At 35.3% G+C, this 18,404-nt stretch overlaps 1 protein-coding gene across 12 annotated transcripts in view; it reads left to right on the top strand.

Annotated features, from left to right (window-relative positions):
- The window catches only part of TBC1D5 (TBC1 domain family member 5), a 541,949-nt gene that overhangs the window by 197,759 nt on the left and 325,786 nt on the right, over positions 1–18,404 (top strand). The gene's annotated exons all lie outside the window — the stretch shown is intronic.

Raw genomic sequence — 18,404 nt, forward strand, 5'->3', positions numbered from 1 at the left:
TATGTTTCAGAATTCAGTGTTGTTTTCTCAATATTAGTAATAATATAGTATCTTAAAAGGAAGCAGTTTATGCAGATTCCTAAAGCCTTATCCTTGTTTTTGGTTGATTCATTGACTCAAGTAACTACTTAAAATTTTTCAGTCATGACATACATATATCAGGATTATGAGATTGATTTTAAAAAATCATAACTGGTCAAAGTGATTCACATGTGTTTTGTATACTTCAGGTACAGGGTTTTTTTTCTGTATTGGCATAAAGGTCTGCTATTGTGTTTTGGGAATTTAAAACCAATGATTGATGTTTTAAAGTGGTTATTTCTTTAGTGATTAAGCCTTGACTTTATGGAGTGCATTTATGTTTTTTGTGCATTTTTACTGCCTTCTGTGTCATACAAATTCCATTGTTATTTTCGATGAAAATGATATAATTTGCCTTACAACTTATTTTTGTGATTTTATTTTTTATTTTCATATGTGCATTTATGAAAAGGTCACAAAAAGACTGTTGTTCAAAGTTTTGATCATATGAAAAAATTGTTATTGTCTCATTTTCATTTCAGCATCTTAAACATTTCAGTGGTAAGAATACTACATCTCCTAGTGATGTTTGTTTTTTAAACATAATACCTATAAGAAACACTAATAATTAAGTCAAATTATTTCACAACCACTTCAAATTATTTCACAAGTCAGTATTTTAAAAGAAAAAATATTTTTGTGATAAGTATATAAAACAATTTCACCAAAATTTTCTGATTTATGTGCTTATTTTAGAACAGCGTGTGTGTGTGTGTGTGTGTGTGTGTGTGTGTGTGTGTGTGCGCGCGCGCATATTTTTCCTGGCCTACTTCATTAAACACTGAGGTTCTATTTTTTTTTAACTGGTTAAAAAACATTTTAAATTAATTTTATCCTTTATTGTTTGCAGGAATGAGTAGTTACCTTTACTGAAAAGGCTTTTCGTTTATATCCTAGCCTAACATTTCTATGACATACAAAGTTATTAGGACTGAATTGATGTTTAAAAGTGCCATTAATTCATTTACCCCAAATGTTCATTAACAATGTAAATGTATGCTGATGTTCTATGAGACAAGGAAGTGACTAATGACTCTTCCAACTAACAACACTTAAAATGAATAGAAACTTTAGATAGCTAATCTTGAAGTAATCAAGACCCTCATTCAGCTTGGCATCTCTGTATGCTCTAAAACAGCTGTCAACTGTTAAAAATATATACAAAACACACATACGCACACGCACATGCAGAAAGAATGATATGTAAATATCTAGTTCTTGAAAGCCATAAAGGTTACTAACCGTAGTGGGTTTTGTGCATTGTATATGTAAATATTTTATATGAAGCATCTATTTCATCTTCTCAGATTTCCTTTTAGCAGAAAAACATGTGTTGCATTTTAATAGGGTTGTCCTATTTATTTGAAGAATCATCACCTTTCTGGTATGTTTGTTTATTTTAATATATGTATTTCATGGGGTTCTCCACGTATTTGAAGCCGGTTACACATTTTTCCCACCAGGGAATTTATGGCAAATGGAGGACTCATTTTGTAAGTAGTCAGGCACTGGACTTAATCAGTGATTTCCCTGTGTGCAAGGCGTGGGTTTTTGGTCTTGTTTTTAATTCCTGTTACAGATTCCATAAGTAAACAAATGAGTCTTTAATTTCTCAAAACTGAAATTTTAACATTTATAAAGAAACAGTATATTATTGAGTTAAATGATCCTGAGTATTCTGGAAAGGATAAATAATAATAGCCACATAATTGGAATAATAAAGAGAAAACGGTTTCTCATTGGTTTATTTTCATGGATGGTGGAGGAAGGTGGGTGAGATCAGAAAAAAGACCTGTTTGGATATATACATGCAGAATTTTCCATGGGAATCAAACTTTTAACTGCTTAAATTTCTTTTTCAAATAGAGAATAGCATAGAAATTATGACATTTTTCTCTGTGCCCTATTTGGTCATATACATAGTTTACTACTTTAAATTTCAAGATCTTTGATCAAAGGGCATTAATTAGTAATTGGCAAGCTACCTGTAATTCAGTTGAAACTATTAAAAAAAACCCAAAATGTTTGTTCAACTATTCATGATTATTCATTGTAGGAAAAGAACATTTTCCTCTATTAAGTCTCTTTTGAGAATAGCACTTTGTTACATATTGCCAGAGTTTTTAGCTTCAATTTTATATGCCTTCTTACTTACAGCTTTTATAGTATTCAGATAATTACTTAATGTAATGCTTTTTATATAATATCTGTTTCAAAGCTTTCTTTCTATTTTCACGGATAAAATATTTAGTAACCTAACTAAAAAAAAAAAAATCCAAGACATTCAGAATATCCTGCCTACTCCATTTTTGACTCTTGTAATTTTGTTTTTGTCCTCAGTCTTCTTTTCTTTCTGTTATAATATCATAGAATTGTAGAACTACAAGGGAGTGCCTGGCTTTATTGCTAAATGAGTTGGTATTAATTAAAATAGTTCACTGAAGTTGGTATAATAAAATGATGCAGCCCTATTATGATCTTTAATATTGTTTTCCATATAGTAGAAGTGGATTTAGATTTGAGTAAAAGATGAATTTGTTTTGGGAAGATACCTGACAAAAGTATAGGATGCTGTCTAAGTTATCTTATTTTAAACCCTGCCTTTGCTCTAATTATAATTAGCAGGAGTCATTTTAGGGAGGGAAGAAAATCTTCCTTCCCTGGCTTACAGCTTTTAAGTGGTAAAAGCTGTATTTCCATTTATTTCCATTGCACTAAAAATAAAATCCTAACTCTTGACCATGATGTTCATGGCTGTCCTGCCTGTCTGGGCATGATCAGATGTGCTAAGCCAGTTCTAAACTCTGGGCCTTCCCACATGCCATTGTTCTCTGACATTATTCTTGAATCCTTCACAGCACTCATCCTTAAATGTAACCCTACATTTATTTGTTTCATTGTTTATTGTTTGTCTCCTTGTCTAAGTGTAAGCTGTATGAGGGCAGGAACTATGGTATACCTATTGGCCCGTGGACACTACTGAATTAACTAACAGATGAATGAATTGTGTTTTACCAGTCTAAATTCCTTCACTTACTTTGATTCCTTCAATAATTATTCCATGTATCTTTTTTTCCATCTACTTTTCTCCTTTGTGTCTTAAGTTGTAATGTATGAAGTCTGTTTTATTCCCTGATTATTTTAGTACTTTAATTTTGTTTCCTTTAGGGGTTAAAAAGTCAGTATAATCTCCTCTCTTCCTTTGGTCTTATTGACCTCTCCTTCTTTGAAATCCTTCTTAAAATTCACTTCTTCCATTTTTTGTTTCATTATGACCCAAATCAAAATTTCCATAAGGAACAAATGGAGAGAGCTTTCTGGCAAATAAAGGTCAACTGTGATATCCTTATGAACCCACAGGAAACATTATTTAGCAAGGGAAAACTAAGGAAATAAATGATTATTTGTTCAAGATATTTGTGGCCATAACATGGCAGCATAGACCAAAGTATACTTACATTTAATATATATGCTTCATATATGTAGCTCCTAGTGAAAATTCTAGAAGACACTGTTCTTAATTTTTGGTTTATACAACTTACCAATACAAATATTGTTAACTTTGCATATGAAACATTGTGGAATCAACACCTATTGTGGTATAGGCTTTTCTTAAGTTTGCATTGCTTCTAAAGTTTGTTGTCATTCAATAAATATTTATTGAATATGTTTCAAATGATGGAGATAAAACATTGGAAAAGATAAACATAACTCCGAGTGTTAGTTGTAATGGTTAATAGCCAGGGTTGGGGGACCAGGAAGAGAAAAGTAAGTGGCCAGTTAAAATGGAGAATGTAAGTACTTTCCAAAAGTAACTAATAGTATACTCAGGTAACATAAATTTGTGGTAGTTGTGGGTCAAGGAAGGTGTGATATCTAAGACACGATCTGGGGCTGTTTGGGTGGCTCACTGGGTTAAACATCCCCCTTCTGCTCAGGTCGTGATCTCATAGTTGGTTAGTTCAGGCCCCACATCAGGTGAGCATGAGCCCCCCATCGGGTAAGCGCTGGCCCAGCTTCTGGTGAGCTTGAGCCCTGCTTTGGGTGAGCCCCATTTCTCTCTCTCTCTCTTTCTCTGTTTGCCCCTTGCTCACTTGCATACTCTCTCTCAAAAAAAAAAAAAAAGAAGAAGAAGAAGAAGAAGAAGAAGAAGAAGAAGAAATAAAAAAATAAAAACACAACCTGAAAGATGAGTAGCTGTTAGCCAGTTAGCCAGTGAGTAAAGAGTATGTGCTACGTGATTGCCTTTTCTACCTTTTTCAGTGTGGTTGGAGGCTAGCATTCAAAGTAGGAATGGCCACAAATGAGACTGATGACCAGGGCCAGGAAGCCACTTGATCCTAAGAACAGTAAGCAGTCTAGTGAAGGAATCTTATTGCCAGAATTACATTTTAACAATATTATTATGGCTACAGTGAAGAAGTCATTGCGGTGTTCTAGGTAAGAAATCATAGTGGCCTATATTGGGAAAGCATAGAACTGGAAATGGAGAGAAGTGGAAACGTTTGAGAGATATTTAGTAGGTAGAATTGACAGCACTTGATATTTGGATATAAGGAAGTGATAAGGGTGAGAAGCTTGAAGTGACATTCAGCTTTGTGAGTTGACCAGTTCTGTGATAATGCCTGTATTGAGATAAGGATCTCTACAAGGAGGAACTTTATGTGATGCAGGTAGAATGGGGGGTGGCAAAGAAGATGGTAAGTTTAGTTTCATGTGTGAGTTAGAAGCGCCTTATGACATTCAGATGAAGACATCCTGAAGATTTTGATGTATGGGTCTAAAACTTAGTGTACAGGTTTGGGCTGGAGATAAAGATTTTCAGCTTAAGTGTGGTAGCAAAATACAGTGTGAATGATTGTGATCACCCAATAACAGCACCTGGTGTGAGAAGAGGACCTGGAAGCAGTCTTAAGGAAAGCCAGTTTAAAGACCTTGTAGCAGAGGAGGGTATTGTAAAGGAGACTAAGAAAGAGTGGCTAGAGAAGTAGTAGGAAAACTAGGAGAGTGTGGAGTCAAAGAAGCCAAGATGTTAAGCAGAAAATAAACAAAACCGCCCAAGGTTAGCTAAAGGTTTAAGCAAATAGAAGTATGCACAGGATAGAGTCATTGTAACAGTGACAAGCAGAGTGCTCTGTAATCTCAAGAATCCACAGTCTTGAGTACTCTATATTCATAACTGTAATTTATATTACAAATAAACTAATCATGCTCTGTACTAAACAGGTATGAGGAATAGAGGGAAAAGTAATGGTAGTACTTGAAAAATTTTAAATCAGTGGTAGAAATGTCTGAGGGTCTTGGAAATGTGCAGTCTAGAGCCAAGATGGAGGGATTTGTAGACAGAGAGGAGTCATTATTTTCATCGTAATAATAGGAGGGAAGGGGAAAAGAAGATAAATTTAGATACAGTAGGTTCATTAGTTCAATAACAGAGTTCAGGGCAATATCAATGATGTTTTAATCTCTTTGATAAGTTACGGTGAAGTGATTTGCTGAAAGTCAGTGATAAGATGAAGTATTTGAAGATTTGTGGAGAGTGACAAAGGTTAGGATGATTTGATAAAGAATATATAACCTTGGGGACCAAGTTGAGATAAGACATCATAATTTATAGGCATACAAGCTTATAAATTTGCATGGTTATGTCCAATATAACTCAGCACCTAGGATTTGGTTACAAAGAAAAGCAGTCCTGGGACAAAAGGTATAGGAGGTACACACAAGCAAGGAAGTAGATGCTGGAAGAATTTATTGATGGTTTGAGAATATAAGAAAGTTTACTATCATGGAAGGAGATTCTAAGAGGGCAGAGTAGAAAGTTTTGGAAGCGATGGAGGAGTCCAGGGAGATGAAGTATAGAGTAGTGTGGTGATGGGAGTTATGAAGGGGATATGGGAATAGTACATGAGTATTTGTTAATTTGATGGAACATTGTTAAGTGGTAACCAGCAAACTAGCTCCATACCTTCACTAATTCTCTGTAACAATCTGGATCTGCACTAATTTAGATAGGTTTTGGTTTGAAGTCTTTTTAAATTTAATTTAAAGGCTTAATTTTTTTAAGAGCAGTTATAGATGCACAGCAAAATTAAGAGGAAGGAGATATTTCCCATCCACCCCCCCAACAGAGTGGTACATTTATTACAACTGGTAACCTACATGGCACATCATAGTTACCCAAAGTCCATAGTGTACATTAAGATTGACTCTTGGTAGTGTATATTCTATGAGTTTAGACAAATGTATAAAGCATGCATCCATTGTTACATTATCATACAGAGTATTTTCAAAAAATCCTCTGTGCTCAGTCTATTCATTCTTCCCCCAACCCCTGGCAAACACTCATTTTTTTTTAATTTTTATTTATTTGAGAGAGAGTGAGTGTGAGTGAGTGGGGGAGGGGCAGAGAGAGAGGGAGACACAGAATCCAAAGTGGGCTCCAGGCTCTGAACTGTCAGCACAGAAGTCATGAACTGTGAGATCATGACCTGAGCTGAAGTCGGATGTTTAACCAACTGAGCCACCCAGGTGCCCCACTGATCTTTTTACTTTTACAAAGTTTTGCAGGAAGTATCTTTTTAATAAATTCTTCATGGAGCCCAAGTGTCCATCGATAGATAAATGGATAAAGAAAACACAAATACACACAAACACATAAACTGAATATTATTCAGCCATAAAAAAGAATGGAATCTTGCCATTTGCAACAACTTGGATAGAGAGTATAATGCTAAGCAAAATAAGTCAGAGAAAGACAGATAGCATATGATCTCACCCATATGTGGAATTTAAGACATAAATCAAGTAAGCAAAAGAAAAAAAAAAAAAAGACAAACCAAGAAATAGACTCTTAACTATGGAGAAGAAACTGATGGTTACTACAGGGGAGGTGGGTGGGGAGAGGGTGACATAGGTGATAGGAATTAAAGAGTACACTTATAATGATGAAAAATAATAAAATACAAAAAAATAAAGCAACGTCTTTTAAAAAAATTCTTTGTAGTTATCAAGGTAAAAGGCAGGTTAGTGAGATGAAAACTGTAAGACTATAAAGCCGTCAAGAAAAATGGGAGCTTATTTGAAGGTAAAGATTGTTAAATAGGGTGACTTGTAAGTTCTTCAGTAACAACAACAAAGATAAATAAAATGATGGTTTAAAACCTGTCTTCTTGAGGCGCCTGGGTGGCTCAGTCAGTTAAGCGTCTGACTTCGTCTCAGGTCATGATCTCACAGTTCAGGGGTTTGAGCCCCATGTCCAGGCTCTGCCTGACAGCACGGAGCCTGCTTGTGATTGATTCTCTCTCTTCACTCCTCCTCAGCTCATGCGCATGCACGTGCTGTCTCTCTCTGTCAAAAATAAACATTTAAAAAAATATTTTAAAAATGTCTCCTTAAGAACAGATTTTGTTAAATGCTCTGACAATAGGTAGAAATGAAATTAGAGAGTGATGAATATGCCATGCCCAGTTTCTCTACATCAGGCTGTCCCAAGGGAAGTTGAAAGTGCAGCATTTCGGCTTGAAAGGATGTGAGTTAGAGATCTGAGAGTCATCCTTCAGAGGTAATCAGCTCAAAGTATGTGAGACAGATATTAATCCAAAGAAAGGAAAAGAGCTGAAGATTGCTATATAGAAATTCTCCATGATTAGAAATTGGGTAAATAGAAGAGTATTAAAAAATATTGGAGGAATAGTTAAAGTAGGGGAAAGTTAGAGCAGTGCCAAAATTATAGAAACTACAGATATATGAGAGCTTCCAGAAGGTCCAAAGAGGTCAATGCTTCAAGGATTGCATAGGTTAAAGAGTACAAAAAGAGAAAATAAAGGATTTGGTGATTGGAAGAGTATTGATGATCTGTAACTAGTGGTTAAGCCATTTTCAAGATACCATTAACTCATTTGAGTGGATGGAAGTGAACTAAAAATCTGATTCAGAATTAACATAAAAAGATAGCAGTTAAATGTCAGTGGCAAAATAGTTGAATAGTGAGGAAGGGCCGATTTACTTTTTAATATGAGATTTGGGTGGTTATACGTGAATATTATGTATTCATGCTCTCATGGTGAATTGAGATTTAGCAAGTTAGACATTTTAACGTTAACAATGGCACTCACTTCTTGTAAAATGTAGATCCTTGAAATAAAAGACTTGTCTTCAGAACTTAATTCTGATCCTTTTTTTTTTCCCATTGAGTTGTCCATTCCTTATTAATTGCATCTGGTTTTTAGTTTTATTTCAAATTTTCTTTTGGCATGGCAGTTCCCTTTATTTACCTGAAGAGAGAGGCTCTTTTAGAGTTGGGGTTTTGTGAAGAGTCATTGAGTCACCTTGTGGCTATACCTGACTGTTACTCATTTCCCAGGGTCTTAGGATCAAAGGAGACCTCACTCTTGTCCCTGGGGGAGACACAAACTATAGCCCTGCAAGAGCTCTTGGCACTACCCCCTTGGGCACAAGTTGGTCTGCAAAGGAATGTTTCTTCTACCTTGCTTGTCAGCCTTTACCCCATTGGATCTCCACAAATGGGAGGTCGTGTGCTGGTGGCTTTGGTTGCCTGGGTCTAGGAATAACTAGAGCAGATATAGGTGATTCAGAGCGGCAGTACTATCTTAAAACCTTAAAAAAAGGTAGTCAAAAAACCCCACTTAGGTGAAATGATAGTGGATTTCTTATCAAAGAATTATGTTACTTGCTTTTACTAATTAGTGGGGCCAGAAAGGAGCCAGAGGAGAGCCAGAGTTTTGGCTGTTTAAATAATGACAAATCCAGCTCTGAGCTCACAGGACTTAGAAAAGTATTTCGGACTTATCACCTGGCATCTCCTACAACAGCTCCTTCTTATTCATTTACATATTAAAACAGATCCCCCTCCCCCATGGCGTAGTAGTGAAATGAATAATTAGTCCCTTACAAGTACAATTCTCCAGGTCCCTCATGCTGCGTCTAACTCCTTTCATAGCATTAACCAATTTTAAAAACTGTATCTATCTAAACTACTGTTTTTAAAGATCACAGGCTTTCTTACTTTGATTTTACTCAATTAGAGGTAAGAGTGGAATATCCAGGGAAGTTGAAATTGGAAGAAAAAATTTAAATCTTACTCTGGGAGAATAATCCAGGACCTCTTCAATCCCTCTTCTGTATTTCTCCTGCTCTTCCTCTAGTGGAAATACCCCAAGACCTATTATTCCCAAGTTCAAATCCTCTCCTTTGCCGTGCTATGTAATACAACAGCCAGGTGTATTTTTCAAAAGAGCTTTTATATTTTGGTAAAATTCTCTTTTTACCTAATAGTAGTTAAAGAAAAAACATTTAAATACCATTATACTTGGATATTCGTAAGTTTTTTTTGTAGACTTAAGCACCTTATGTGTTTCACTTAAAACACTCAATTTTTACAATTATTAAAGATCCAGTGATCTTGTTAAATAGTGAGGATGGAGAATAGTCAATTTACTGCACAGAGTTTTAATCTGTATTGCACTGGTAGATGTTGATACCTACTTCATATTTTAACAGTTTGGAAATTATGTAATTTGTAATAAGAAGAGGTAGCTACTTGGTTATTACTGTGATTTTCCTTCATATTTGTAAATGTAGATTTTTCTGTGGTTGTTCTCTAACATTATCCTTAAAAGATCTTACAAAAGCTTTGAAAACATACTTTACCCTATTTATATATTGTTAATTTGATCTGAAGTATTTTTTTAATGTTTCTTTCTTTTTAATTTTTTAAATGTTTATTTTTGAGAGAGATAGAGAGAGAGAGAGAGTGAGAGTGAGAGTGTGTGTGGCGGAGGGGGAGGGCAGACAGAGAGACAGGGAGACACAGAATCTGAAGCAGGCTCCAGGCTCTGAGCTGCCAGCACAGAGCCCGATGCCGGGCTCAAACTCACGAACTGTGAGATCATGACCTGAGCTGAAGTCAGAAGCCTAACCTACTGGGCCACCCAGGTGCCCTTGATCTCAAGTATTTTTTATTCTTAACTTGTATTTTGCGAGTATTAAAAATAAGTTAGTTTGCTGTCACTATACTTTCGCTGTAAGGAGGCCTTGCTTATTAATTTAATAGGTGTTCTGAAATATGAAATCATTTGCATATAATACTTGTACTTTACTCTGGAGTTTGACCATTTACTGCTCCTTGAATTTCCAGAGAAGGAATCCCATGGGTGGGATATAGGAAAGCACACGATCAGAAACATTATGTTAGCTTCAAACTCTTTTGTTTTCACATTTTAGGAAAATCTGAGTGTTTCAAATATAAGAAATTAAGAAGCTAGTAAGTCATAAAAATTGTAATATCTCAAGTTATTTATTTTTTATTTTTTTAATATTTATTGTCACGTTAGCTAACATACAGTGTATACAGTGTGCTCTTGGCTTCAGGAGAAGATTTCCATGATTCATCACTTACATACAACACCCAGTGCTCATTCCAACAAGTGGCCTCCTCAATGCCCATCACCCATTTTCCCTGCCCCCACCCCCCATCAACCCTCAGTCTGTTCTCTGTATTTAAGCATCTCTTACGGTTTGCCCCCCTCTCTGTAACTATTTTTTTTCCTTCCCTTCCCCCATGGTCTTCTGTTAAGTTTCTATAGTTCCGCATATGAGTGAAAACATGATATTTGTCTTTCTCTGACTGATTTATTTCACTTAGCATAAAACTCTCCAGTTCCATCCATGTTGTTGCAAATGGCAAGATTTCATTCTTTTTCATTGCCAGGTAGTATTTCATTGTGTGTGTGTGTGTGTGTGTGTGTGTGTGTGTGTGTGTGTGTGTATGTATATGTGTGTGTATATATATATATATATGTATATATGTATATGTGTATATATATATACACACATATACATATATACATATATGTATGTGTATGTATGTATATGTATATATATACATGTATATATGTATACATATACATACATACACATACACCACATCTTTATCCATTTATTAGTCAATGGACATTTGGGCTCTTCCCATAATTTGGCTATTGTTGATAGTGCTGCTATAAACATTGGGGTACATGTGACCCTAGGAATTAGCACTCCTGCATGGTTCAAGTTATTTACTTTTATTATGTCTCCAGTATTAAACATATAATTTATTTGAGTCTTTGGAAATGATTTTCTACCATTTCGTAATTATTGTATTCCTATACATTATAGTGATTGTTTTATCTTTTCAGAATGTACAAATACGTTGTTTTAGTCAGAAAAACCACCCTCTAGCCTTAATTTATCAACAAACAGTGAGAATGAACTTTTACTTAATCAGGTCACATACATGGCAATGTGTGAACCAAATACATTTATGTTATGGGAATATGTGTGCTTAAATACTAATAATTCTCCTGCTTTCCCTTTTCTCCTCCTTTCATCTTCCAAATGTGGAGAGACTTAAATACAATTGACTTCCTAGCATTTTCATTGAGTGACAATTTTAATAGAATATGACTGATTTTGACCAAGCTTAGAACAGTGCTATCAGTTTGAATCTTTAATTAGTCTTGTGAATAGATCTGTTATTATGAAACTTAAGGTTTTTCCTTTCTTTCTTTCTTTTTCTTTCTTTTCTTTCTCCTCCTCCTCCTCCTCCTCCTCCTCCTCCTCCTCCTCCTCCTTCTCCTCCTTCTCCTTCTTCAAGTAAATTCTATGCCCAATTTGGGGCTTGAACTCATGACCCTGGGATCAAGAGTCATATGCTTTACTGACTGAGCCAGCCAGGAGCCCCTGAACTTAATAGGTTTTCAGTCAGACGTGTTGACATGACATGTTGACATTTTCGTGATACTCGATTAATGAATAGAGATTTATAGTGTCATATAGATTTTATCACACGCAGTAAGGGCTGTAGGCCACAGGACTTCTCATTCATTCATTAAAAAATAGTTATTGATCATCTAGTGTTGGGAGATAAACTGTTAAACAAGTAGACCAAGTGCTTTCTCTTAGTAGAAATCACATTTTACCATGTGAATGGTAAAAAAAAAAAAAAAAAAAAAAAAAAAAAAAGTACGGAAATAAAAAATACATACATAAGAAGGTGATAAATACTAGGCAAAACATTAAAATGGGATAATCTTATGAGGAATGACTTGGTGCCTACTTCATATTGTCACAGATTTCTCTAAGAAGATGATGTATCAGCTAGGTGCAAATGACAGATGAGAAGGAGCGAGGCATGCAAAATTGGTGAGAGAGAGAGAGAGAGAGAGAGAGAGAGAGATTGAGATTGACAGCGAGAACTATCAGTTCTGAAAAGGGGAAGAGTTCATACAAAGGAAGTCCCTAACCCAGTGTAGGAATAGGCCTGTCATATTCGAGGAATTGAAAAAGATCACTGTGGCTGGGCCATCATGGGTGGCATGGCAGTGGCACAGGATGGGCCTAATAGGCAGAGGCCAGATTGAAGATTTTGTAAACCAAGCTGAGGAGTGTAGATTTTATTCTAAAGACTGGGAGTTATTTAACAGTCTGTATTATTATCTCTGTTGAACAATTAAATTTATTCTCAAGAAATGAGGACCATAACTACTTTTTTTATTTTAACATTTATTTATTTTTGAGAGAGAGAAAGAAAGAATGAGAGCAAGGGAGGGGCAGAGAGAGCGGGAAACGCAGAATCTGAAGCAAGCTCCAGGCTCTGCGTTGTCAGCACAGAGCCCAATGCGGGGCTCAAATTCACGGACTGTGAAATCATGACCTGAGTTGGATGCTTAAATGACTGAGCCACCCAGGTGCCCGGGGCCATAACTATTTTTAAAATATGTATTCTTATGACTTGATACTAGGCATTTAGTAAGTAATGACTGATTTACACAGTTGTATGATTTTTAAAATATATTTTCACGTTGCAGTTCTCTGTACCAATCTTTATTGATTTCCTCATTCTCAACATTTTATTTATAATGGTGAAGTAATTTCTGCTTAATCTGAGGTAAAAGAATGCCTTAAAATTAGCCATTTATCTAAAACTCAGTTGCTTGTACATGTTCTCTTTAAGGCCCTGCTATGGGTATTAAAATACTAATATTAAATGCAGTCTAGTATGACCTTTTCTGTATGACCTATTGTGTGTGTGTGTGAGAGAGAGGGAGAGAGAGACAGAAAAAGAGAGAAAGAGAGAAAGAGAGGGAGGGACAGAGACAGAGACCTTGGGGGTGGGGGCACATAATCATTATTTTCTCTTTGCTGATGTAATGGAAAATTTGCTCCTCTAGGACATATTAGAACAATGTATTTAATGCTCTTCAATTTAATTTGCTAGTATCACAATTAATACAATTAAGGTCACTTGAAATGAAACTATTAACAAATTGAGTAATTTACTTTAACAATGTCAATGTGTTCTCACAATTAGATTTGCTTTAATTAGTGTACAAGCTATTATTTAATAGCATACTTCACATAGAAAAATGTAATAATGTATTCTCAGTTTCTTGTAACAGAAAGAAAGAAACTTTTAATGGACTGAGTGATTTTGTGGAAGAGCTGCTAGATATAAAGTGATGGAAGAAAAAGTATAAAGCTAAAAAGCAAAGCTTAAAAGAATGTAAATAAAAAATATCTTTTTTTGGCTCTTACCAATACATGTTCTATGTATCATTGTTTAAATAGTTTTGGAAACTTTTAATGGTAGTTTGGAAGGGAACACAAATTCTGGAAAATTTTAAGTGTTAGTTTTATCTGGTTTTTGCTTATAACATTTTTGAGTATCATAAAATAGGTCACTTCTAATTAATCACTGTAATAATGGAGAGGAATAGAATGATGTGGAATATAAAAATGGTAGGAAGCAAAAAAGTTTTTATTTTCAAATCTGCTTTTAAAAACATTTTAGGGGCACCTGGGTGGCCTGGTTGGTTAAATGTCCAACTTTGGCTCAGGTCATGATCTCTTGGTTTGTGGGTTCGAGCCCCACGTCAGGCTCAGATCCTGGAGCCTGCTTTGGATTCTGTATCTCCCTCTCTATCTGCCCCTCCCCCACTCAGGCTCTGCCTCTCTCTGTCTCTCAAAAATAAATACTGTTTTAAAAAATTAAAAAAGAATTTCATATGAATATTTCTTACCTCAGAATTCACTTTAATAGCCAATATAATAAAAAGCTCTTCTTCTACTCAGCCTACTCTGTGTTGAGGTCAGAAGATCCAGGGATGAATAAATGGTTATATTTCTGTTTCTATATATGCAGAGTAAGGGGAAGCAGATGAATTGTCAACCAAGTCATAATTAGCAAGGTCTCCTGTTCTCTGTAAACATGACAGCAAGATTTGCTATCATGTAATCAAGTGGTGATTTTATGTGGAAGGGATATAAATGCAATCCAGATAATTCAATACTCTAATCTTAAAAATTAGTTTGACAATCTTTTTTGCCTATTTGATTGATTTAAGTTTCTGTTGTATTCATCTTCTTTCCTTTTTCGCCTTTGGTTAATGACAACATTTTGTAAAATTGCAAGTGAAGAAAGAAGAAGGCATAAGAGTAATTAGGTAAATAATATTTAAATGTAAAATGCAAGAAGCTTAGAGAACCCACAGACTTTGAAAAATTAACTATAGTTCTTATTTCTAGGGAGGGGGTTCATAGGAGTAGAGTATATTTAGTTTTTCAGTACTTGTAAATGTTTATACAACAATCTCCCATTGGTTTTCATTATTTGTCCCCAGTTCTGACTTCACCTTACCAGGTTCTTAAATGAGTCAGAATAGTGTAGCTTCTAATAGAACAACTTAGCAATAGTGGAAAATTAGTCTAGGTAATTCTCTAAATAGTGTCTTGAGTTTAGCATGGGTAACCTGCTGCTTGGTTGGTATGTGTATACCAACAGTTCTCATTTGGCCCTGATTAGATTCTCATTATACCTGATCTCTAAATTCTATCTTGAATTTTAAAATGATTTGTCTATTGATTCCTTGGCCTATACTATAGAATATTAGAAAAGTAACTGGAATCAATTATTTAAATGTTTGATCTTTAAAATGGAATAGATTTTTAAAAGAAACATTGACTGGTTTTATCAAAGAAAGCCAAGTATAAGAGGTTAATTGCTTTTTTCTAGCAGCCTGAGTTTTCTTTGATTAAGTAAAGTTTTAAAGAAACCTCAAAGACATTCACAACCTGGTTCTATGCATTTGTTCAGTCACTTCCCTGTGTGACTAGATAGAATTTATCTATTATAATCTAAGTTCCATCCAGAATAGCCGACACAACATGGAAAGAGAACAAAGTTAGAAGACTGACACTGCCTGACTTTAGAGAGCCCAGAAATAAACCCATACAAATACAGTTAAGTGATCTTGACTAGATAGTCTTCTCAACAAGTAGTGCTGGAAAGCTGGATATTCACTTGCAAAAAAAAAAAAAAAAAAAAAAAAAGAATGCCCCCAAAACAAAACAAAGTGTAAACACAGATTTTACACCTTTCACAAAAATTAGATCATAAACCCAAATGTACAAATGTAAAATGCAAAACCATAAAATTCTTTGAAGATGATATAGGAAAAAATCTTTGTGGTCTTTGGTTTGGCAATGACATTTTAGTTTCAAAACCAAAAGCATGATCCATGGAAGAAAAAATTGATAAGTTAGACTTCATTAAGACCATTTTTTCTTTGAAAGACACTGTGAAGAGAAGGAAATAAAAGCCACAGACTGAGAAAAAAGTCTGCAAAACATAGCTGATAAAAAAATAGTGCCCAGGTGGCTCAGTCAGGTAAGTGCCCAGCTCTTGATTTCCACTCAGGTCATGATCCCATGGTTTGTGGGTTTGAGCCCACTTCCGGCTCCATGCTGACAGTGCAGAACCTACTCAGGATTCTCTCTGCTCCTCCCCAGCTCTCATGCACATGCGCTCTTTCTTCTCTCTCTCAAAATGAATAAACATCAAAAATATGTAAAATAGACAAAGAACATTTATAACTCGACAATACGCAAACAAACAACCCAGTTAAAAAATGGACAAAACATCTGATCAGATACCCCACCAAAGAAGATATACACATGGCAAATATACTTAGGGAAAGATACTAAATATCATGGGTCATCAGGGGATTGCAAATTAAAATGAGATACTGGTACACACCTTTTAGAATATCTAAGATCTAATACACTGACATCATCAAATGCTAGTGAAGATGTAGAATAACAGGAACTCTTCCTTCACTGCTGGTGGAAATGTAACATGGTACAGCCACTTTGAATGACAGTTTGGAACCCTCTCTTTTTTTTTTTTTTTTTTTTAAATGAAACTAAACACACTCTTACCCTATCATCCAGCAGTTGCACTCCTTGGTCTTTGCCCATATGAGTTGAAAACATATAAACCTGCACAGTGTTCATAGCAGTTTTATTCATAATTGCTAAAACCTGGAATCTACCCAGATGGCTTTTGGTAGTGGAATGGATAAACCTGTGGTACATGTATGCAGTAGAATCATTACTCATTGATAAAAAGAAATGACCTGGTAAGCCACAGAAAGACCAGGGGAACCATAGATGCATATTGGTAAGTGAAAGAAGCCAGTCTGCAAAGCCTGCATGTAATTCCAATAAGATAATATTCTGTAAAAGGCCAAACGGTGGAGACAGTAAAAAGACCAGTGGTTGTCATTAGGGGTGGGATGTAGTGTGGAGGGAGGGATGGATATATAAGTGGAGCACAGTGGAATCTTTACGGCAGTGACACCATTGTGTATGATACTGTAATGATGAGTACGAGTCATACATTTGTCAAAACCCATAGTGTGTACAACATAAAGAGTAGATCATTAATTATGGACTTTAGTTAATCATAATGTATACCTATTCATGCATCAGATTACATATGATGCATATGTACTACTCCAACGCAAGATGTGAATATTAGGGGAAACTATGTATGTGAAGGTGAGGGTTGTATGAGAACTCCATACTTTGTTGTTTTTTTTTTAAAGTAAAATGGCTCTGAAAATAATATTTATTGGTTAAAAAAAATCTAGGGTTCCTCTTTCATTGCTTTTTACTTCTTCAAGTGGTACCATACCTTTTCCCTTCATTCATCATGCCGGTTTAACATAGAATATGCATGCTTAGCCTATTTGAAATATACAGAATACTCAGGACTAGGGATTCTTGAAATAGCAAATTATTAAAAAAAAAAAAAGTATGCTACCCTCTCTGTTTACAACTGTCAATTAACTCAAACCTTTTTAGTTGGTAATAGTTCTGTTTCCTTCCTGAAAGAGACTGAATCCTCTTACAGTCTGATCCTTTGCAGAGATACTCTTTATCATCAGCATTTCCTACTACAAACCGAATCCTCTGTTTAACAGTTTTTTTTAAAGCATTTTCTCTTCATTTGTGAGCACACCTCTTCTTTGTATGACTCTGTTCTTCATTCTAGATTGGAAATCATTTCACAGTCATTGGAACATTCACTCAGCCATACTTTTGGAATTTTTCTAGGATTTTGACAGGCTGGTTACCTATAATAACAGGGTCAAAGAGAAATCTTAGTTTCACTGTCATATGTTAATCTCAGGTAAATTTCTATACTAGGTTGTTTCTTAGAACTGAGGTTGGCGTTTTTTTTAAGGTCCACATAGTAAATATTTTAGATATGTGGGCCCTGGCATTTTAGCCTGAAAGTAGTCATAGACAGTTTCTAAACAAATGTCTGTGGATGTGTTTCAATAAATGTTACTTATCAAAACAGGAGGTCAGTCAGTTCAGACCATGGAGTGTAGTTTGTTGACTTATGTTTAATTTTTTTTTTTTAATTTGATTTGAGAGAGAGTATGTGAGAGTGTAAGTTGGGGAGAAGGGCAGAGGGAGAGAGAGAGAGTCTTCAGGTTGACACATGTTGACCCCTGTTTTAGAAAGAATAACCATTACTGTGTTATTAAAACAAATATATATAATGCAAATGTGACAGGGAGTAATTGGATATTCCTTTTTCCAAAATTTTCTTTAAATACGGTATCTTAAGCTCTGGGTTTGATAGCATTGAGACTATTAAACCAAAAGTGTTTCTTTACATGTATTTAGAGGCTTCTTGTCAAAAAGATATTTTTATTATGAACCTTAATATACTTGCTGAATTTATCTGGCTTGCAATTATGCTAATTAAAGAAATACACTGAGAGCACCTGGGTGGCTCAGTTGGTTGAGCGTCCGGCTTCGACTCAGGTCATGATCTCACAGTTTGTGAGTTCGAGCCCTGCATCGGGCTCTGTGCTGACAGCTCAGAGCCTGGAGCCTGTTTCAGATTCTGTGTCTCCCTCTCTCTCTGCTCCTCCTCTGCTCGTGCTCTCTCTCTCTCTCAAAAATAA

Source organism: Puma concolor, chromosome C2 (genome assembly GCF_028749965.1).
Source record: "Puma concolor isolate L17-30 chromosome C2, mPumCon1.1.hap2, whole genome shotgun sequence".
Classification (NCBI taxonomy): domain Eukaryota; kingdom Metazoa; phylum Chordata; class Mammalia; order Carnivora; family Felidae; genus Puma; species Puma concolor.